Below are 25,591 nucleotides of genomic sequence, written 5' to 3'. Positions count from 1 at the left end.
AAATAAAAATAGTTTTTAATAATGTTTCTTCAAATAAAAGAGTAAATATATTATCAATTAACGCATTATGATTTCAATAAAAACTTTAATTATGTTTCCAATGTATTCAATGTTATGAGGACTCAGCTAATTTATAATGAAGGGAATATATTGTCAAGCTTTTATAAAGCCAGAGCTCTACCAATATTTCTTAAAGCAAGATAGTTGGAGTGGGAAAGAGACAGACCTATACAGCGAAGTCATGCATCTCCCTTCCACAACTACAGAAGACTTACTATAGGATATGATAGTAGAGCCTTTGATCTCAGCCGGAACAAATTAACGCCTTACACGTTACGATATTTATCGTTTTATCTAATAATAGGATACCTCGAAGGCAATATTACACAGTTTTAATATACGATTTGTCGATGTTGGCAACTCTTATCATTATTGTTGAATGTTGGCCTTTAACTTGTAAGCGGTGCTTGGTGAATAGTCTAAGAACAATTATTGATTAGAAATTATCTCTTTCCTGTATAAAATATAGCATTAGAATTAAAAAAGTAAAACCTGTTCAACTAGTGAAATGACATATACTGAGATGCACTGTAAATACTGTGATACAGATATTTCAACCAATGTGTTCAAGTAAATTAAGACAACGAAAATGCCTTCAAATAATTAAAATTTGCGTAGGTACAAAGATTAGACAGAAATCAGTATAATACCACGGTAATAATGTTTTCCTTGTGAATATAAGGAAACCTTACCTATAATATTAAAGACATACTTTATTAAATTTCTTTTGATCCTTTGTTGTCATTTTTAATGCTGTTTAACAAGTAACAAAATAGCCTCAAAGTCCATTGTCAAAGAACTTAATATACTTAGAAAAAGAAGTACAATATTAACACAAGAATAATGTTCCTAAGCGGATATTACACAGATTTATTACTAACAAAACCTAATTTCCTTCACTGTTTACTAACACGTAAACCACACATAATTAATAATGTAATAAATATTGTTATATAAAATGAGAACGCGATCTAAGCGTCGCGACGGCCATTTTCTGAACAAAGCAAGTTTTGCGTGTAACAAAAGTTTTAATTAGTCACCACGACCTAAATTGTTACACCACTAACCTGTTTACTGTGAGTGAGTTAAGTTAGTTGCGTGATTTGTTTACTGTTTAAATCTGAATATGTTTTAGTTCATGTTTTTGTTTTTAGGGTCGATTCACACTGGGACGGAATTGAAGAGTGATCGCTTTTTATCTTATCAATAATTTTACAAAGGTAGTTTGTTTCTTTGTAAGATTGTTACGCATATTTATATAGGATGTTGATAGGGCCAATTGTGGTGAAAATATATGGTATTTTAAATTAGTATAGACTTTTGCAGCTTTAATCAACATCATATTTAATCTCAGGCAAAAGCTATTTAAGAAACTTTGTTAGCTATAGCGTAAAGTATAAATACCTTAATTATGGATCAATTAAATAAACCTACTGCTAATTTTAATTACTTACACATGCTGCTAAATACAGTAATTAACGGAACTTACCTGGAAAAGAAAAAATAATAATTAATTAACGAATTAAGTGTGATGTAATAAACTATTAATGTTGGAAGTAACTGGTTATTAATTTTAAATACCCGATTCGAAAATTATAAATTTTATTTTAATTAGTATTATTCTATTGTAGTTTAAATTGGCCCTTATTGTTGGTCGTTTAACAGTCAAGTAAGCATTGGTTTAGTTCATACGTTTAATATTCCTTGCTATAATTATGCTCGGTGAAGCAGATAGGAACATTTTTTGTTTGATCGACGCGTGAGAACTGCCATCGCTTGAACAAGTTGTTAGTGGTATTGAGTCATTTGTATTGGATATTATAATACTGGACAGTAATATGTTTCCCAGTAAAGTAAACGCACAATAATCTTTCTTAAAGAAAATAAATTGTGTCTGTTGACGGCCAATATCAACCGCCTCTCTTATCACGGGCCAGATTTCAAAATAAGCAGCTTACTTTGTAAAATTGTGTTTTTTTTTACTGCGTGTACATAATTATTAACTAAAAATATCTCAACCTAACCAGAAAAAAAATACGAGATTTTTGAACCATCCTTCTTAATCTGTTAAAATTGTGTTTGTGGAAAAAAGACTCCACTTTGCGCTGTATATTGCTCGCTATAACGTTTTTATATATGGTAGGAGTATTCATAAGGCTCCTTATAAGGATTAGAAATGCAAATCTTTTTACAAAACAACCTATCTACCACTACTACAACATAATATCTTCACATTGATAAACAGTAAAAACATTTAAATCAAAACAACACCTAATAGTTATGTCAGCTGTTCAGTTTTGATACAAGTGTTCAGCGAAGCTTTATTGTTATGATAACAATCGGACAATCAGCACCTGCAAGATGTCACGATCTTTGTGGATGCCTTAAATTATATCATTTGTTACGTTTATTGCGCTCTCTATTAAAAGTTGTCGAGTCAATCGATTTAGTTGGCTTGACCTTGGGGCGCTGTAGATATACAGGTCACAAGCGTTAACTATTGTCATCGTCTGTATTTTTATAATTGACCGCGTAGGTCGTAGGTTTCAGTAAAAAGTGTAAGTTGCAGCCCTGGAAATTTACATCAATATTCTTTAACCATCTGACTAGAATGAAATAAACCTGTAAAACAAACAAATGAAAACAGTAGCCGTTTATTAAGCTGTATCCATAAGAAACGAGAAGCTTTTAAGTAATAGCGTACAACGAAGCGTATCGTTAAAACAGTTCATTATGCAAAATATCTGTTTCGCATAGAAAACGCTATTTATTCGTGACACGCCTTGCTTCATATCCATCAATACACGCTGTTGTGAAAATACTGGAGCGTGTTACGCGCCAATGGGCACTGACCTTAAGTTCACCTTTTTGTTTTAAAATCTTTTTTCCTAGTATTTATTATATGCGTTGTTGGAAAAAGTCGAAAAAGTCATACAGGTGCGCCAAAACGAATTAGACATGAAAAGTCGTATCATATCCAATCAATTTGCATTACATTTAAATCTCGTATTTTTTACACAAATCACTTTCGTAGTTGCCAGTGACTCCACCGCTCAGATACTAAAGGCTGTTCCTCTTTAATTTATTTTTCAATTTCACAGACGGATTTTTTCCTCCGCTACACAGCGTTTGCAAAGTCCGTTCAATTTTTGTATTTCTTATTTAGTTTTAAGTTTCATTTATGCGGCGGTACCCACAGATACACTGAGCATCTTTACAAGAGAGATGGTATTTATGTTTTCTTTTAACTAGTCAAGTTTCTTTTAAAAGAGCTGCAAGTTCATGGGTCAGTGGCAAAAGATAAATACCGAGACGAATCGTTATAAAATCGTAAAAGTAATTGCGTAAAGAATTAACGCGACAGTCGTACTGTAAAAGCGTAAACAATTATAAGCATGGAACAAATTAAATGCTATGTTTACAAGACTAGAGGCTTGGTAGGGAAATTATAGTAAGCATTATAAAATAAATTAGTATACTTAATTGTTACGAGGTCTTGACTGCTTCTAAGTTCGGTTTAATTGGAGAATCAGATAAGAAATGAAACTAACGGTCATGTAGTGACATTTAGAGGCGTGTGGTGTCAGAAGCGGCGACCGGCGCGCGGCGACGTCGGCGCTCTAACAATTAGCCGCGTCCATCAGTTAAGGCGGTAAGGCGATCCGCTTTGACCGCGATACCTTCGTTACCATAGCAACCGAGGACCACACACGACCGCCAATAAACTTGGACCCTCGTAGAAATATGCAAATCCGGCCCTTCGGTGAATACGGCATGAATATTTTAAGTGTTTTGTTTTCTTGTGAAATTAATTAAATTGGCGACGAGTAACAAGCATCTACTGTAATAAGAGTTTGTTTTGTACTTGTTTGACGACATTCCTGATCGCTTTGTGTATGTTTGTGGATGATAAAAAACAAACAATGTTCAATCATGGAAATAAATGGATTCTGTTTTTTGTTGGAAGCTTCGGCCTTGTTGTTCGGCAAAAACTTGTAAGTTTAAACTATAATAGTTACACGAGATATAAAATACTCAATTTATGTTACAGTAGCGGCTATGATATCTAATTTTAAACAAGGTAATATTAAAATTAGTTTTAGTAATACGGTTATTGCAAAAAAATATAACCAACTTAATATTCCAGTGTTTTTATAAGTTTATTTCGGAAACTAAATGGATACACGTTGGCATGAAACCTTAATTTAGTATAAATTGCGATACTTGAAGTATTGGCTCCGTTATTTAGTTATTTTTAGATTTTAGTAATGTTCATTTGGTTACTGTAAGTGAGCTATAAGTAACGGTTTGAGGAAACGTTTGAGAAACGATATTAAGTAATCTTGGAAGGTAAAGAATATGTAATTTTTATATAGTAAACTTATAAACGGTGTGCAAAATCTTACTCTAAAATTCTCTTCTCACAATGACAATTTGTTAGTTACTTTACCTTATCTTATTGTCCCAAACAGATTGACCACATACATACATAATCAGTAGGTCTGAGAATCGGCTGGTCTATTTTTCATACCCCTAATTGTTAAAAGTTGTCTACCCCTAACATTTCCTCCGTATTATTCATTTACGATATAAGTTTATGTATTGGCTTTTCAACACCACAAATTCCTTATACATAATTTAAATGGCCTAATCACGTTTGCCGGGTCAGCTAGTCACATTAAAAAAAAACATTGAACTCCTTAACCTCTTATAGGTGTTTGCGCTCCTGGTACATTGATTAAAAGAATTCGAGTACTTTTCAATAGACCCAATTAGTCTGAAACTAGTACATAATATATATTCAACTCATACTACAGCAAGTAATGAACTACGGTTATTTCCTATTAAATACTAATAAAAATGTCTGTGACCATATGACAGCGTGGACAATTACTCCGGACCAGGCACCCACGATCTATTTCACGAACGACATCGCAGGAGACAATTATCGATATCGAGAAAGCAATAAATCGCTATTTGACCGTTATTGTGACGCTGTGGCAACGCTCTTGTCTTTCTAGACGTGGAAAGTGACGTTACACGAAAGTTTTTGGCGATTGTTACTGTGAAATCGATAGATGCTGGTTTGTGTCAATATTCTGCCTACGTACAGTCTCAATCGTCGGTGCAATATTATTGATATTGTTTTGCGACGCACAATAATTCATTAAAATTGTATCGATACTAGATTTCATACGGAATAGTCTATCGTAGTTACAAAACTTATAACTGAAGAGTAAGAAAATATTGTTAAATGACATATAAATATTAAGTAACGTATAGCTTGTAGATACTTCTTAAGCCGTACTTAAATTGTATTATACTACTAAAATGATGACGACATCGACAACAATGTACAACGATGAACATATTATGACATTAAAACGAAACGAAGTTCGTTAGAGATACATTGAGCTACCGCACGTTGGCGCATGGCATGAATAAGTGTAAAAAGAAAAGAAAAAAATATATAAAATTCAGTAGTTACAATAGAACAAGATCAATGCCACCAATAAAAGCGAATGTAAAATACATATTTGTGCATCACTGACTTAAAAATTCTTGTATGCTATAGTAGCATGTATCTGTTAAATACCTTTTAAAATGGGCTTTAAATTAGGCATATGGCATTTCTTTTACTGCTTTGGGCAGTAGGATTTCATAATAAAAAAACTTGATAGAACTATATACCCAAACGTCTAACAGTCTTTAGTCGACCTAACCTTCCCCAACAACTTGACATTCCTACAATATACACAGCCGTAAAGCCGTCTTTCACCTCGCATTAACATTTTAGTAAGTCACGTCTGAATCATCGGGAATAACGTCACGCAACTGGTTGCGCAACGTGTCCCGTAACAATCAATAAACGTGTTGAATAAAACATTGTTTTGTTGTATCGGTATTACATATAATATCTGTTTGATAAAGCGATCGGGGCGTTGACCTAGAGATGTTTGTAGGTTTGTTTTTATTTTGATAGTTTCGAAGTACAATTTTGATTGAGTGTGAATTAAAGTAAGCTGTTAAACACAAGTACTTCAAAAAGGATGTGGTTCTTAATTCAGATGTATTTTTTGTCCTGTATCCTTCGTCCTTTGACCCTTTGAAAATTTCATCAAGTTTGTATAAGTAGCTTTTATTTGAAATCAGTATGTATGTTTGTGTCATTAAAAACAATTATTACATTAAGAGTATTTTTATTCAGCAGATATCTGAATCTGTCAATGGCATACCAAAATAAAAGGAGCAAAACAATTATGTACTTCAAAAACGTAAAAATTAGGTTTACTTACATATATAAGTATATTGGCAAAGTTTGAATCAACAATCTTAAGTAAACGATCCCATTCATTAGGCCATTGAACCATTACGATATTCTAGTTTCTAATCTGGTATAATCTAGATGTTATACATAGATAATCGAGTGTAAACTAAGGCAGAACACATTCTTTGCAGAAGCAATCATAAATGTACATACCACTAATGTATGAGATGATTATGAGTATGTTTCCTTAGTTATGAAGGTAATGGCTGATATACTCTCGTCAATCATAGAAAATGTTTTGTCGATATTATTTGAAAAAAAATACTCACAAGAAATAAGAATAATAGAAAAACTTTTCATAACACACTGATAGATTATTTTGTTAGAAAAACAGTTAGATTCAGCTTTTTAAAGCAAAACGGTTATAATAATAATAAAACATAATATTTTTTTTATTTACAAACAACAATGGTTCATTACAAGTTTTACCTAACTACACAGAATTTAAAAACATGGTAACAATTAATATTGTATTGCCCAGAGAGACTTGGTCCTCTGGGTTAAAACATATGTGAGTGGGCAATCCCATTTTTATCACATTCAGGAAGCTGTGGCTGCTATAAAGTTTTGACTTTTATGATTATTTTTATAAGATGGGCAAAATAATTTCGGTACGGTATAAAAAATACGTTCCATATTTTCATAGTATTAGAAAAAAGCCAAAAGTTATTACATAAAAAATCTTTTATTAATTAAAATATTGCCACGTTCAAAAAGTAAACAACCGTAATTAACACCTCAAATTCTTTCGTGTAACAGGAACGACATTTGTATACAATTCTTATGGCCAAATCAGGCGAGTTATGCAAGCAAGACTTGCAAATGACATGCTTCAGGCTTCTATATGTGGCTTAGAGCTGTGTGTATGTGTGTCATAGATCAAGTAGCTCAGAGAGGCAAAGTTTTACGATGAAGATTTATTAACTAAGCATCGCAACGCTGACTGTTCAGAATTTTCTTAAAACTGTAGTGATGGACCAGTCGAGCAATTGCTTCATTCTTTATCTGTTCCCGGAAAAGTAATGCTTTTGAAGTCTAAGTGCTTTTCTTATTTTAATTGTAAATAAAGATACAAAGAAAGAATCTGTAACTAAGATACACATTACATAGACGTAGTACGCATTGACATTTTGTACTGATGGACTTGACAAAAGACAAGTTTGCGGTATATTAAAACATTCTTTATTCGAAGTTTTTAACACAGACATCACTCGATATTAAATGGTAGTTTAAAGTTTCACCTCTGAGGTGATTACTCTTTGGCGTGAACTGTGTAGCGTGCAACTGTAGTGCAGGCTTGCACGTGTGATCCCTCACTTATGTTTATTGATCGAATTGTTTGATTGTAACGTGTTTATATTGCGATTATATTTGTAACGGTGTATTAGGGCGTTGTTTGCTATTGTGGATGGGGCTTTCGTAAAGCTTTGAGATTAGGGTTGTCAAAAATTTTAGGAATAAGAATACTATCATATGATTTATTAAAGTCAATAAATATAAAAATATAAATTATAGCATAAATTCAAGAGATTTAATGAAAAATCTAGTTAAAAAAAACTAAATTTTTCGAGTTTTTTTCAAGATCAAAACCAAAATAGGTTTAAAATCCAAACTACAGTTTGTTACATTTACGTACGTACCTACAAGATAATAGGTGCTGCCTGATATAGTGAGTAATAAAACTAAAATATATAGGTTCAGTATCATGGATGGAGCCTATTTCACGACACTCACTATTTGTCGTCAGTTGACGTTTACGAGGTAGAAATGGTAACACCGATATCGACCGAATACTGGATTAACTGTTGTTTGGAACTAGTGAATCTATTTATCATTTTATAATGGTAACAGCTGTTGCTTGCGGTTCCGCCCGTCTGTTCGTTATAGCTGGAAAAATATTACCCTTCCTTTAGTCGGATGAAAAGTAATGTGAGCTACCCCTTTGCCGAATTTCATCGAAATCAGTCCGGCCTTTTGTGTAAAGGTAACAAACATGCACACGTACAAACACTCTCATAATTTCGCTATTTTTATTATTATTACCCAGAAAGTACCTCTGCTGGGTAAAAGGCTCCTCATTCTTCATTCTTCTTCTAATTGTGTCTCTCATGAGCCGCGACTGCTAAGTTAAGTAACAAGTTAAGAACGAATTCAGTTCATTGTGCTATCACCGTCTGGGTCTGCCTCTCAGTCCAGCGGAGAAATAAAATCAATTGAATGTGATTGCTTCCTTAACATTTTCGTACCTATAATAAGAAAGAATCCAATCTAGCCATCATTCTGTTATATAACAAAATAAGGTTTCAACTATTACATAATACTAAATCGTAATAATATTCCTTATTTTATTTTGACGAGCACTTACTGTCCACTAATAATAACTTCGTAAATGCCCATTTGCGAGTGACGAAACATTGAATCTTCTCCATTTAAAAACATTTACTAACGCTTCTAATATTTGAAAAACCACTAATAATATACCTCGAGTCTGTCTATTAGAAACTAGACGTAACTCAACGTTTCATAACGTAATGATATAGCAAAGTGGAGACCGGACGAGCATCCTTCAAACTACATAGTATAAAAAAGTTCTTTATAAAAAATAGAATTGTTAACAGTAGGTTAAAAGGCTATTAGCTTTGTAATTAGACTGTGTATCTTGTAATTAAATATAGATCAACTTTCTCTTTTTTACACCGGCGACAAAAAATGGTATAATAATTTTTGTTCTTTCGTTCTATTTACAATTTCCCATACAACCTGTTTAGCTTTTAAGGACGGAGTATTATGTGTGTGTGTTTGTGTTTTGTATAGATCCATGGGTTCGTAAGACCGTAAAAAGAGACCGACAGAATAACTTTATTTGTAAAAGTGCTTGTAAAGTTGCGTTCATTTTTTGATGCATGAATTTTATAAATAACAAATTGACTATTAACTGTAGATTTCTCTTTCAAATGTGTCTAAGACATTACTTAAGAAATCGCCAGACATTACACAACAAACGTAATAACTCAAGTATTTTTTTATTAAAAACGAAAATATGAAGCTTATAGTATCCGCATTTTCTAAGTGGTTCCCTCGCCTGCAATTCTGTTTACCCTATATGGTTACGAAGCATGAGTTATCTTGTTCGCCGGCTATCGTAATAGACTGGGGTCAGTAACCATGTGAGTGGCGTTTTGTAATACCGTTTAATGGTAATTTTAGGATTTCTACGAACCTAAAATTTACACGTCAAAACATAATGTGGTGAAACACAGGCTTAAAATATTCATATTTCTTGTTCACCAAAAATTATCAAAGAAAGGAAAAAAAAAAGATTTTTATATCTGCTATTAAGTCAATGACCATCAACATAACATTCATTACATATAATTTACATACAACTAACTAACCACAGTCTAGAATACTTATAAAGAATATTTCCAGTACGATAATTGCATTGTGAATTACAATCAGATCACACGCCTAGACTATAATCAGACAACACTACCTTATAAAATTATCAGTCGGCAGCTAGCGGTGCTTTTGCCACATACGCCTAAGTGACGGTAGCTAATTGAACGAAACGAGCCTAACTGCTCTAGATCATAGGAGAGAAAAGAACAGAAGATCAAACAGATTCTGAAAATTTTGATGTATTATGTAAGATTTGTTCTAAGTTATTTTTTTGCCTAATGTGTTTAATTATCGATTTGAAACTCAAACACAAAATGAATAATGTGGAGGCTTTTAATTATCAATTTGATACTGTAACATATAGAATAGATATGTTTTGAACTATAAGATCATTAACCATATGAAACAATATTTTTTGAATAACCGAGAAAGAAAATAAACTTTTTTATAGTAGTTCCCGAATTCCATTACATACTTACTTTGCTAATTTTACCTTAAAACGTTAGAAATCGCTAAAATAGTTTTAAAGAAGCGCTTCAGTAATAAATCATCTCAATAAAAAATCATTAAATTACGGCAAATAAAAAAAGACGAAGATTTTACGTCATTGGTCTTCTGATCGTAAACGGAACTGACAACCGTGAAGTTTTGGCTTCGACACGAAAAGGACAAAAGGCTAAGGAGTGAAAGTTAGCCAGTAGGTTTAAAACTTGACAATTATATTTACTATGACTTGACTTAAAAATATATCAACAGGCAATGTTACGATGTGTGTAGAACCAAACAATAAAGAAAGGAATTCGATATTGGAACTATAACTTGTCTAGTAGGTACTCGCGTCATAAGCTCTGTTTAATTTAAGACTAAATGGCGTTTTGTAAAAGTTTTTGAATCAATAGCAAATTTCTATTTGTCAACTTACTTACGCCAGCTATGCCAGCGTAGATGTTGCTTTAAACTGTAATTTACTGTACTTTTTTTCTTCGCCTTCATCGGGATTAAAATCCAATTTGTTTCGAGCACAACAAATTTTATCCAAATCGGTCCAGGTGTTAAGCATAGACATACTCTTAAACTTTTGACTTTAGTTGCTGCGTTATACTAATAATACGTTAGTTCGTAATTATTTATTTAATGTAACTAGTACGAGATTAAAACGAAGTTTATGTTCTGTTCCAACTGTACAGTTACAGACCTTATAAATTAATTTATATGGCGTCGAACCGGCGCCGGCGCACTCTAACGCTCGCACAGATAATGTCATCTCGAATTAAATTGCAAATTGAAAAAATGTATTGTACATTTTTATGACAAGAATACTGTTATGTCTTAAAATGATTTTTGTTTATAGGTTCCTAGTAAGTCGGGAAATTAGTTGGATTAGGCACTTTACAAGTAATACATAAATTGGTGGTTGCACGGCAAACTGACTATCATCCTACTGAGCTGAAAGGATATTCCCCAAACAACATTCATTTGAGATAATCTTTCTTTTATTTTTTTTTGTCCAAAAGATTTCGACACAGAAATGAAAATTCCCTTTATTGAGATTTTCAGAAAGTGTTTGTCCTTCTTTCAATAATGATTGTAAAACCTTCGATGGCAAAATGTCAAAGCACTAACTAACAAAAAGGGCTAAATTAAAAGTTACGGCACCATTACCATCATTGTCCGTGGGAGGATTTACTCGTCTCGTCACAAAACGACTACATCGTCAAATGTCATTAAAAACAAGGCAATTTCGCACAATCAGAAACGGTTTAAATTGCTAAGTTAAACCTAGTTTCTGAACGTGCACTCTTACCCTAAAATGCTTCGTTCATTGTAAAACAAAGTACGATCGATTTCCATATAACCCACGCACCTTTACTTCGAGATTCATCAGCCGTAAAGCTGTCCCAATACCACGGCGTAAAGCAAGAAATGCATGCGTGGAAGAGAGATGCCGCTTTACGAAGCGAATATCGCTGTCTCCCCTTAGCAACTGTAACTGTTGTATTTTAAGATTTAGTGGTAGGGCGCTAGGTAACCTAACATTGAAATCAAGCACAATCAACTGTTCCCAAGATTTAATAGCCTAGACACCCGATTGTCAAAGTAAATAGCCGGATAAGGCTTTGTGTTAAAATATCGCGCGAATTCAACCCACGTTAAGAAACTATGGAACTCATTTACTGTAATTGAGTAGTTATCCATTTCCTTTACTGTCTTGTTGGTATTTAATTAAAATTTTAATGTTATATTCAATATAAGATGTCAATGTATTAACTTATATATTTCTTAATTGCTTTGATAACGAGATTGTTAATGAGAGCAATTTTATTTTAATTTACTATTATCTTCAAAAGGTGCATTAAATAGGTTGGTTATATTTGGACATTATCTGTAAACAAGGTCTATTTCAGTTTACCAACTGTCCACATTTTTTATGCAAAACCAATGCTTATGAGTATATGTAATTGGAGCAGTTTTGCATATGCAATTGAATTCGTAGTGAGCCGTTGCAACCAAATATGAACCAACATTCTTATTAAGAATTGCATTACTAAGGCCATATATTGATGGAAAAGGCTGATAATGTTACGGCTATAATATATAATATACAGTTAGCAAGTGTGTGTAGTTAGAGGCTCAGCAGTGTTGATTGATTGACCCGACAAGGACGAGTATGAACGTTAGTTTGATAGAAAGGAAATTACAACGACGCACTTATTACTTTGTAACTCAAAATTACTTAGATAACGTGCACAAAAATATTAAAGCAGTGGCTCGTTATGTTACGTACAAGTTCTGTTTGAGTCTTGACAATGATTTTTTAATCCTGTCATACAATCGTCGTCACAAAATTGTGTCTTCGCAAAAAAACGTGCTCGATGTCTCATATCTGACGGTCATAAAAATGAATTTAACGCAACACCCTGTTGTCTATTCTAATTGTATTCTGTGCTCTAAATGTTCATGGGTGGTTGTCGCTCACAGTGGGAGGTTGTCGGCCTCAAAACATGGGAATCCGCGCATTTTACGTCGCGGTACTAAACAAAAATGCCATGGTCAGAAAACGCGCGTAGAATTTTAAATGGTCGACGAAATGCCGATGTAGTGATACAGTTTTTTCTTCGCTGGACCCATTGTTTTACGAAATCTGCGGCATATCTGACTCATCTGTGTGTATTTTGAATTTTATTATGTGTTTAGCATTTAATGAGACTCAGATTAAAGATGGGGCCTTTTTCTTTATTTATTTTTATGGTTTCGTACCCAAAGGGTAAAACTAGAACACTGCTGTTTGTCATCAGGCAGGCCAAATATAAAAACTTCAACTTTCTGCTTATCTGTGATAGGTTTTCACTGATGCATTCTCGTACAATCGTGGTTCGCTAGCAGGTTCGACTCGCGCTTAACCGATAATTGATCTTTATTTCAATTATTATGTCACAAATTATATTTAGCTATAAAATCACAAGTATTAATGAAAATATAAAATAGTACTTTACATTTATAAGTTTTACATTATACTTAACATTACTCAGTGTTTAATGATACGACGACGTAAAACGAAGTAATACATTGCTGAACATAAAGAGTCCAATAGAGGTAGAATATCTAGATTACCCTTCACTAATTACTTACTGCCTAGTTATATAACTATTCAGAGCGTCTACCATCATCTCATGCTGGACGAAGCGAGATGGCACTACACGTTATAGGGTGCCGTCCCAATCCCACATCAGCAACAGACTTACTATGAACGATGGTGGTAGGTCCCCAGATCCAAATATGGTGACGCAATTTACTCGACTCTTGTACAGAAGTATGTTCTAATAAACAGTTATCCTCGTAATGTAAGTAAATGACCGCCTTGCGTTCGCATTTGAGGTAATGACTCAATCGGATTGTACTTTGAAGACAAATCTGAGGGACTACAAGGTATAGCTTGCTAAAAATATTGAAGGCAACTTCTTGAGAGTTCCTGATATCAACACTCTTGATAATTTAAAAGGTTCCTAAGAAAAGGGATAGGTAGTAAGAAAAACACTTGGAAAATAAGTCATGACGAGAAATATTCAGTGAAAGAAACATTGTAGTCGATTTTCATACGTTGGTTAATCAAAGATTATATCTATTTCTCATTAAAGAATAAAAATGATTCCCAAGCAATTAAGAAAAACTTTACCCGACTTACAGCAATAACATCCATAATCGAAGAAAGATTAACAATCCAGACAGGATTCAATGAATATGAATCAGAACATTATTCATTCTAAACATGAAGGTTTTATTAATTTAACGATACGATTCACATTAAAAGAAAACATGGAATCTGAAATCCAATAAAATGGAAATGTTAGTGACGTCAGCCGAAGCTTAATAGGACAAAGGTCATTCCATTATTCATAAGCGATGACGTAAAAGGTCATGAATAATGGAATTGGCGATATGATTCAGTAATAATGACCCTGTAGGGCTATTCTTGAGGAGGTAGGTACCCACGCAACACTGACATTTCCTGACCGTAAAATCTTAACACATTAGCCTAAACTATGGCTTTGTTGAGAAGTGGTTGCTATGGCAACGGAAAATAAACAAATTTCTGGAAAAATCTTGTGTGAAGTTAGGCTGGTAAATTATTAATTTCCTCTTTTTAAATGTCCATCAGGTTGACCTTATTTTTGATGACATTATATAACACGGTTAATTTGAATATGGTTACCGACTACCAAAGCCGTTAAGGCTAACATAACAAAAAAATACAAAGTAGAGTTAAAACAATAAATAATCAACTCTTCAATCAATTTCACGTTTATTCCTATTGACAATATACGTCACTCCTTTCAGAAGATAAATATCGATTATCGATGTATTTAATCGAAACTGACAATCGATTGCTGCCAAACGGTTGATTACTGAAACTTGACACGTGTCGAATGGTCGTGTAAAATTATTATCGATATAAAATGTTGCATATTAGTTCCAGTGATTCGATTAATTACTCGATAATCGTTAATATCTTTGTGGTTGGTTTTATTTGTCTACATTTGCTTACCCGTTAGCTTTTGTAAGCGTTTATAATTTGTTGAATTCTCTGATTGTAATTGAAGATAATTTGGTTGCGTGCATTATTATTGATTGTAGTTCCTTACGATTAATTCTTTAAAACATACAAGTACTTTCTTAATATACTTAGACGTTTCTATATTTTTGATTCTGCGTCACGATTTGACTCGAATTTTTTCTATAAATATTTACAAAAGTTAGACTTTTAATCAATTATCAACAATTACGATTTAATTACGCGATAAATACAGAGTATTTAAGTCATTACAATTCCCCCGTGAGATCTAGAGCAAAGTATTCAGTTTATATGCTATACATTTTTGGTACCTATACTTTATAATTGACAACGATAATTAAAAACAAATTGACATTTACTACAACAATATTTTATCGATACTTTTCGAGGCGCAAGACATAAAACAAAAGTTTTCACCGCCTTGCAACTTGAAGAACATACAAAGCTTTCAGACAAACATTAGCACCAAACTATTTGTTCAGGAAGAACATCGTATATATCTTACTTGTGTACACGTATAAAATATAAGGGATGGTTTATACAGAAGTTGTGAGAAAGGAGTCATGGCGAAGTAAATATGGAACTACATTTTTTTTGTATTACTTTTCACGTATACAAGCTATGAGTAACAGTTTTGCCTACATTGTCCTCACTCCAAATAGACATAATGGAGACGTACTGCAAACAGTTAAATTCACTTCTTCAATTCCAAAAATAGGAACAGAGAATAAGAAACAAATTTTCGAAAAAACATGGTTTAATAAGGCCCTAAACAAAGAGAGATTCCAAGACAGTAATTTTAAGATATCTACTATAAAAATATTATTCTATAATTTGCGCTACTTTCACGCTATTATAAACCACGCTTAATACATAAGGTGAAGTCGTGACAAAGGGCTGCGAGTTAACCCGTCGCTGTCGCGTGATAACCACCACTCGCCCTGAAGGTTACAAAATCATTTCGATGCTATCAGACGCGACCAATAACGTTCAAATCGTAATCGTAACACTTGTAACGTAACCTTGAGTATTCACTAAATTAATGTTTCATGGTTATTGTAGTGTTAATTTTGATGGTATTTCATGGTTCGGCTATTCGTTCTCCCGTTTTGATAGCGTGAAGATTTTTGGTTACAGTTTAATATTAGTAAATTAAATAATATTTTTTTATAGAGTAGGATCATTATACAGATCACGATACATTGTAGGATCACATATGAGTAATTAAGTTTTTTACTGTCGGATGCGAGTAACGACGTTTTCAAGTTCTAAACCAGAAAAAAAGCAAAATCGACGTTTTCATAAAATTTGCAATTTCCATTAATTATGAAGAGTACCTTTCAACATACAACGGTCAATTGGAACTTTAATATCGACCGGCCATCGGGGTCAATGTATGAATGAAAGTAGATGTATACAATTGTATAAACATTCTCTATACAATGTTTGTTTGAAAACTTATGTGTCACTCAAGGACGAACTTTTTATTCAATACATGATAGGTTTGACACGTGACGGCCTGACATTGGAATTAGGACATAGAAGTTACATATTTGTGTTATTGATTAATTGTAGGTAGTGTATATCGTTTATGTGCTACAATGAACATTTCTAGGTTTTCATGGTAGGCACTCTGGTATTTTAGAAAGAGAATACCAGAGTGGATAGCACACCATGAAAGAAAGAGAAAGAGATTATGCTTCGTGTAATTAATAGTAATAGAGCAAACGGTAGTTTGACAATCATTGAAATGTGGATTTCAAAATTCGAATAAAACACAATAGAATAAATTTTTCGTGTTAAACCTTGTGTTAAACGTAAAAGCATCCAACGCCATTCTCCATTCCGAACAATCAAATTAACATTCACCTATTTAAAATATTTAACAAAATAATTAAACTGACAACAACACTCATGCAAACAAACGTCTCAAAGGCGCCGCATGAAATACCGCAACAGCTCTACTTAGAAAACACAATTTAGAAACAAAATATCATTCAATACAGAATTCCTTCGCGACCGATATAAGTTGCAAGTCTTATCAGCAAACAAAATCTTAGACCGATTCGAGACCGGTCGAATTTCTTTAATGAGTCACCGCTAACGATTTTCCGTCAGAACAATTGAGCATGAATAATGGAAAACACGTATTTATAAACCCTCGACCTACATTTGATTGAACGATTACATTACAGTTTTGTTGTCGCCAAAAAACAGTGAATTTATTACCAAGCAACTTCAGTCTTGGGCTGAACAATGAATTATTGATAATAAGCTCTAAGTTCAAAGGGTGACCGCTTTTCTTGTTTATTGAACATTGTTGTTTAAAACGTCAATGATAAATATGTATATTGATAAAGAATATTTCTTGCTTTCTTATTCTAAGTAATAGATATGGCAATACGAAAAGAATCTCTCACTCCTGAAGTACAACATAATAGTGACGTTAACTACCTAGGGAGTGTTTGCAATAACTCTGACTTATTTTAATACATCGTTAGCCATATAAAATCAATCAAACGACCTTATTGCATACAATACGGTCAGTAAATGAAAGATAAGGATAAAGATATCTTTCCGTACATGAATGTATTCATATCTATACTTTACTAATATATAAAGCTGAAGAGTTTGTTTGAACGCGCTAATCTCAGGAACTACTGATCCAAATCGAAAAAAAACGCGGGCAACAGCTAGTATTGTATAATGTTCTTTATTTGTTTATTTTCTACTGCCCTACAAAAAACGTCTTACAAATAAACTAAATGTGGGACATATACGAAAAAGCCGACGTTAAATTGAAGTAAGTTTAATACACTCGTGTTTCTATGGTCACTATTGAAAAATAGCGTACGATATTACGTATACGTCCAATTTATTAGCCCCCGACCTAAATCTGGTTGGACGATAACGTTTGTTTTGTGGTCGTCAAAAAACTAAGTTTACCACAATCGAGGTGTTTTATTACATCGACTCACGTACTTCCTTTACAAATGTATGCTACCTTTGTCTATATTACCTTACTAGCTGTTGCCCGCGACTTCGTCCGCGTCGTTAGAAAATATAAGTTATGAGTTATGTCTACCCTGCTTTTTCCACATTTTCCATTGTATCTTAGCTCCTATTAGTCGCAGCGTGATGATTTATAGCCTAAAACCTTCCTCGATGAATGGTCTATTTGAACCAGTAGTTCCTGAGATTAGCGCGTTCAAACAAACAAACTCTTCAGTTTTATATATTAGTATATAGATTCTTAATAAAATAATGTAGGTTAGGAGTTGACCTAAAGGGCGGAGGGTCAGACGGCGGCTGCTGGTAAAAAGTAAAACTATTATGGTCAGATCGTGTGATTAAAAAGCATGAACTGTTTCAAGAAAGGTTTGGTTTGTAGTTTGCGGTCGGTAAGGAATATTATTGAGTAATTTTGATTTTTGTGGACCATTTAAATATTTATTTGCTATTGGTCTCTTGATTTAATAAGTGATCAATGTTTAACAGTTATTGAGACAATTCTTTGCTCAAAAACGGAACTTGTACAGGTTCATAATATTATCACGAAATTTTTAACTGTATTGTTTTCATTTAAAGACAGCTGATGATTGATTTTATTTATTTATACAAATATTTATTCTATATATTTTACATGTAGTTTTCAATAAAAATAATAATATTAAATCAAACGAGTATTTTATGCTAAAATGTTTGTTTAGTAATCTTTTTTTCATATTATATTCCTTCCGTCAATTCAGTAAATATTTGTTTTTAACATTATTAATTAGGATACTTGGCCCGAGACGGCCGTGAATTAAAATTTCATAGTACAGGTTGTCCCCGACCTTCTTTCGTTAGTAATATATCGTTGATTGGTACTTTAGTTTCGTTAATTAATTAACTTCGATGTTAATGATGATATAATATCAAGGTTTTTGTTTTGGTTATTATTCTGATGGGAAATTTACCTACTTAAGGTATGTTTTTTCAATTAATTGTGATCACATTGTAGAGACTGTTTTTAAAGAAAAATTCAAACAAGACAAGATTGAATGATGTGAAATTTTATGCATTTCTGAGATAAAATACCACTTTTCATTATCAAAACAATCCTCTAAACCAGTTTTAAAGTCATACAACCAAAACCCAGCCTTAAACTTCTTAGAAAATAATCTTTATTAGACCAACGTACAAAATTCCTTTCAAATAATCTAAATAACAACATGAATATCAAAGAATTAACCTCATTCCTGTAGTTTATATAATTGACTATCAGAATGGCCTATAACTCGTCAGTAATGGGACGCTATCAGGCTTTGTTTACATTATCCCGCGTAGGCCGCCTCTCTAAGCCTCTTGTATAGTACCACAATAAGCTCTAAATTTAGGCAAGCTTATTAACTATAAGTGAAATCGTTATAGATATGTAATCGTGAAATATTTTGTTTGTAATAAAAATATAAAGGTAAAGTATGATTCTAAACCACGCCACGCCCACGCTGTTATGTTCGGTTATTAGGAGATGTTTGAAGCTCTTATATGTGCGAATATCTTGAAAAAAAATAATATTCTTGTAAAATATTCTCATACAAAGCGAATACAAGACATAAAACATTACAGCTAAGATTTTCTAATTACCTACCTATAATTTTCGCGTCAGTTAAGAGTGATAAATAAATAAGCAGATGTTATTTTAATTAACACTCAACTTAACCAATCAATTAACACATACAGTATAAATAAAAATTAAGAATCTTTGAATAAAATAGTTGAAAATGGAAAATAGTACGCGCGACGCTCATGCGCCGCTTCTATTCCATACAAAAGACTTCAACGCGCTGCGCTTGCGCAGGTTGATTAACAATCTTTTTATGCCTTAACGTTGTTAGTTACGACAAAATTTCATGCGAAGTTTTCTTGATTGCATTTTATGGAACAAAATAGCGAAGAGTAATAGAACTTTAGCTTTAACGGTATGACTAGTTTTAAGTATTGAATGTACAGTTTTGTTGTACCGTACTTCATAAGCAGCTTAAATGAATTTTATTGAACTGTAATTTTAAATGAGACGGTAAAAGAAGTAAATTTTTCATTAGAATTTTATAAAAGGTCAAATCCACCGAAAAAAGTGATTTTAAATAAATAGTCTAATAGATATATATATAAATGTATTATAATGCTTCCCTAAAGTTATTTAAAAAGATAGCACAACATTCAAATTTATTAAAACGGCCACTTCACAAGACACAATCGGACCTACCATAAAACGTGCAACTATTCTTACTGGCCCTCAACTTTAGTATTGCCATAAAAGAAAACACATTTAAACTAATGCGTGCTAACGCCTGCTCAAAGCGCCTAAAGCCAGGAATTGGCAGCACGACGCGCCATTAGCCGAGAGAAGTCAGTGTCGCCCTAACGAGAGGACGCCATTGTGACGATAACTAGAGATGGGACAAGCTACTCGATTTTACTATCGACGATCGAGTACAATCGACTAATCGACTTTTATTGATCATTAAGATTTATTTTTTATTTTTATGGTTGAAGTGCAATGTTTTTAGTTTTGATAACAGCATAATATTCATGTAAAATATTTGTAACCCAAGCAAAATAAAAAATGTTCACGGATCACATTAACTTTTATTTTTAGCACCAACTACTTATTTTGTTTCATTTAAAAAAAACTATGGTCAACAAAAACTGATGAAATGAAAATCAATCACCATGAACAACTATACTTATTTTTTCTACAATTTCATATACAGTACAACCCTAACATATCCAAGATAAAGACTACAGATATCGACCGTGTCGCACGATCACAGCATCTTCTCATTGGTTTCAAGATCGCCACGCGCATCCCTATTACCTCATTGACTTTAATCGTTATCATCGTCTATCATATTGTATGAAAGTCGAAGTAAATCCTTTTTTGTTACTCAAAAACATTTCAAGTGTCTCATGTATTTATGTGACTTTGATATCCATAATTAAGTTTCGTTTTAAGAGTACTCATTATTTGTAATAACAAATATATGATTTTGGTTTTAAAAGTTTATAGAGGTTTATAGACTTAATTGGTGATAAATAAAATAAATTCGAGCTTTCGAAAATCATAACATTCAAGTATAACATTCAAGTTTAAGCTAACAGATTTATTATTATATTTGTATTAAGATAGCAATTGGTATTTATATAGTGACTGTCTGTGATTGTCTCAATTCACGTTATATTTACAACGAATGTAAAATGTCACATAAAAGCACTTTATTCGACGTTACTGTAGTACACTTGGATGAAAATTACTATAAAATATATTATGATCAACCTGTTTAAGTATCAACAATAAATTCTTTACTCTAATCTAAGCCTACTCAATACAAGTCATAAAACAAGGAATAGGTCACCAGTGACCGATACTTTTACATTTTTACTTTTATACATAGCTGGCAGTTTCTCGCCATATGGCATGGTGATGACACACGACGCATCGTGAGTTCAAACCTCGTTTAGGACAAGCATTTGGGTGACCCACCAATTGTTCTGAGTTTGGTTGTCTTGTGCATGTGACTTAATTTTTTATGAAACCCCCTCACACACGGATTAAAACCCAGTTGGTACAGGAGTCGCTTTCGTATCAACAAATATACAAAGACAAGGTATTCTCGAGAAGCAACTATTCACGATTAGTCGTCTTGTCAACAGTGATAAGTGAACGATAATGGAGCGATTCAATTGCGACAGTGGCCCACGATCTCGCCATCAAACGTGATCGGATTTTACGAGATGCCTAAAGATCCTGGGGCTTATCGACTTCGATCTAAGTTTGGGTTTAGTAATCTATTTTAGGGTGAGTTCATTGAACTAAGATATTAGAAGACAGAATAGTAAAGATATTTAATAAAAGTATAGAGTTATAGTTGAAGTACTAAGTATATGAAGGATTTGTTTTTAATTACAAAGGTATAGTTAGAGGTGGTATGTTTCTAATAATAATCTATTTGTTCAACTTCTTAGTCTAAGTGAAAAGTTTTTCAGGTGTAAATAAGGACACCAAAAACTTACGCACCCTGTGAACAAAGTTTAACACAGGCAAAGTAAAATAACCATTTCATGGAACACACAAAATATGAGTCATTCTAAACATGAAAGTTTTTTTTAATATAACAGGCCATTTAGTCATTCTTATTGGTCACTTTTCTATGAACTTATAAATGTACATATGTGATCGTCAAATGGTCAATAACCAATATGACAGCTTTCTGAATTCTGGGTATCCATCGAGTAAAACTGTTATCAGCGAACGGTGCTATAGTATCAATATTAGTAGCTTAAAATACTAGTTACTGCCATAGAACTAAAATAGATTTTAATGATGAATTAACATTCTCTGATTTCGCTACATAGGTATTAGAAGAACAGAAGAAACTTCAGTATCCCTGGAATACGAGTAATAGAAATAAGCTTATCCAATTGGAAATTATAAACGAAATTGAATTGTGACATACTAATTTACTGACCATTTAACAGTATCATGAGAACAATGAAATCGGTACATTTCCAAGCACCTACATGGTACTACGGTACATTTAAAGCCAAAGCAAATCGTAAAAATAATTAAGATAACATCAAAACAACATTACAAACCCAAAAAAAAAACTTTGGTTTAGAACAAAAGGACATAGGAAAGAAAATGTACAAAATCAATTTTGTATGGTTCCTACAATCTTAATAAATGCCACCGTAAATCACAGAATGGCTAATTTATGGAATTAAAAACGAGATTGGATAATAAATTTCAAGTTAAATCACAACTATAGATAGTACACATTGTAGATCATACCCTAATACTATTGGCCAAGAGTTGAAAACCGTTTGCCGCATTTAAATCCCATTCTAATACTACGTAAACTACAGGGCAAATAAAAACGCCGTCGTATTGCACACTACTTTACTTCAGGATTGGACTCAGAACAATTTCGAATTCAAATAATACCAGCCGACCTACAAAAACTAAAATTACGAACTAAAATATTCAAATGACTTCGTACTTTATCTGTGTTTATTTACAAAAGCGACAGGCGAGACGCTGTTTTAACTTAAACCAGTACTTAATTCAAAGATAAGAGGATTATGTCTATCACAACTCAAGATAAGTTTGAATCAACATAAACATGACATGCGCAATGCAAACAAAAAACTTGAACAAACTTATGAGCACTCATAAATTAGTTCGAAATAAGTTCAACGGTAAGTTCACTGCTACTAAAAGCTTCGCAAACGTAAACAATAAAACTGCTGTAAAACACGAAATTTCTAAGACACCAAAACTTTCTTAAAGTGTACTTACTGTTATCACGCAACAATTACGAAAGCTCCAGTTATCAACGATTATGTAAAAGAGGGCGCGCTCGCGCCTCTGTCCTGCCACTTTCGCTCCAGACTCCCGCCAAATCCCTCACTAAGCTAAGTCACTCAATGTGCACTCAATCCAGTAAACACAGTCAGTAAACACACCGGTCAAAAAGTTTGTATTATCAAATGTTATGAGTTATGTTCGTGTGTATGCGCGCGCCGGGTTGTGGCGGCGCGCGTCCGCTGCCTGACTCCGCCCGTGCCGTACTAGAGCGGCGAGCCGAGAACCGGCCACGGCTACCGAGTTGAGGACAAGTCGACGGGCCCTGCGCTAGCCTAGCTCGCCCGCTGCCCGCTGCCCGCTTACACACATGAAAACTACACTATAGTGCTTATACCGACCCATTCTTATTGCACGTTTTATCGCAGTGTCGACTTTTTGTAACGACTGGATTATGTGCCTTTAAAACTCTCAGAGAAGACTGTACACTGACGGTAAAATCAACTTTACGTTACAAAACAGCCACACAAATAGTTACTTTATCGTGTGATGTACACTTTATACTTGACGCGACTATGTTTAGATCGGACTGGGTTTCGTATGTTACAAGTAACGATGTAAATAGAACAAGTCCTTGCTTTTGTCGAAGTTTCATCCCGAAGTTAAATAAGGAGTTGTATAACTCCAACATCGGGATAGCCAAAGTTCGATGAGAATTTGAAGATTCGATTATGAGCAAGTTTGTTTGTCGAACAAACATCGAGCTACTGGTTTTAAAATATCTTGTACTGCGAAGGCTTTTACATCGCGTGATGTTGGAGCAGGGGCTAGGGGTGAACCCTACGCGTGGCTCGACTTGCATGTAATTACTAGCAGAAGGAGGTTCGCTTCTTTTCGGGGTCCGAGCGTGACTTATAGCCAACCCTCCACCTTAAAAATGTCATTAGACGGTAATAAAAGGCACGTAATATTTTTAGTTCCTTGAACAAATCAACTGCTCAATAAAACCCAGACCTGATATAAATAATGATCATTCGTTAAATGTGGCTTTTGGTAAACACGTCACATGGAAGTGTTCAAAACGTTTTTATTTTTGTGCTGAATATAGGGAACAAAAAGTAAAAACTTTAACCTCGTACTTGAATTTTTTGCTCAGGTTTTTACTAGTCGTGAATTATACATTACATCAAGAACGCCATAAAAGATTTAATTTAAAATAAATTGAACTTTGACATAGAAATGGACAAAGGGGCAGTGGAGATGACGCAATAGAAGATATTTATTTTAGCCACTAGACCATAAATTATTGCATGATAAATTATAACTTAACGCAATTCAGCCGACAAAACAAATCGCCTATTAATACATCATTTGAATAGTAATTAAGACACAAAATAAAATATTTATCAATTTTCCTGAGTATAATAAATTTTATAATGAGAATAGGAGATTAAAAAAGATTGAAAATACATAATATATGCAAATGAAGGGAACCGGTCTGATCATTGAGAGCGCCGCGTCGCGTCGAGCGATTAGAAAAACGTAATCTTTATTGCGAGCGAAGGAGACCGCAATAAATGTAAAGACATAAATAAAGTATGGCGGCAGTGTTGTGGGGCGACTCCATGGGCCGGCTCCCCGACAATGGTTAATCAAAAGGCCGTATCTCATTCCGCGAGACCTTGCCGAGACTGGACGTTACGTTATTTCGATTTCATTTGCGTTCTCGTGCGCAAGTTTTTTACAACTTGTTGCTGAACGCGCCCACAGGTCATGCCTTGATCCCGGCCTTTGTTATTCCCGGAGAAATATGAGGCGAAGTCGGCAGGTACCACAAATAAATGGGATTCTTTTGAGGTATATTGAAATATCTCTAGGCGATGCCGAGAAACAGGGAGATTAATTCTCAAATGATGAATGGTAAACGTAAATCTTGTTCGTAATTTACTGCTAGTTATCGCCTTTGTTTCGTGCGTTATTATTATAATATTCCAAGTACAATATTCGTTTAACAAGATAACCCTTTTATTGGGGAGTTGTTACTGAGAGTTCCATATCATCGCTCATTGTTCTGTTAGTCCGTTAGTCGGTTAGAAGTTCTTTTTATTTTCGTAAACAAGCGGGGGAGTATAGAATGAATTTGTTTTCTTTTTGTTACAAAAAGTAATTACCAGTCACGAATCTCGTGGCCAGCGAAGCGGGTGCGCGTCGAGATTAATTGAATTCTTAGGTGTGAAGAGATGAGGCTACGAGGGGGTGGACGAGCCTCACAGTTTTTAGATAAAAAGATCTAAGATACGAGCGGCAGCGTCGCATTGTGAGATCTGTGAGATAAGCGGCCTTTAGTGATATCCTCCAAGTCTCATACCAAACTAGACACGTC

General features: G+C 33.6%; 1 protein-coding gene across 1 annotated transcript in view; it reads right to left on the bottom strand.

Moving 5' to 3' along the window:
- Positions 1 to 24,390, bottom strand: part of LOC113497176 (cadherin-86C) — a 99,328-nt gene extending 74,938 nt beyond the window's left edge. Inside the window, exon 1 of the mRNA XM_026876588.1 lies at positions 23,203 to 24,390. The gene's annotated coding sequence lies outside the window, so the exon portion shown is untranslated. The remainder of the gene's footprint in view (positions 1 to 23,202) is intronic.
- Between the last annotated feature and the right edge of the window lie 1,201 nt (positions 24,391 to 25,591).

Source organism: Trichoplusia ni, chromosome 9 (assembly GCF_003590095.1).
Source record: "Trichoplusia ni isolate ovarian cell line Hi5 chromosome 9, tn1, whole genome shotgun sequence".
Taxonomy (NCBI): Eukaryota; Metazoa; Arthropoda; class Insecta; order Lepidoptera; family Noctuidae; genus Trichoplusia; species Trichoplusia ni.
This window is presented reverse-complemented; position numbering and strand designations above follow the sequence as displayed.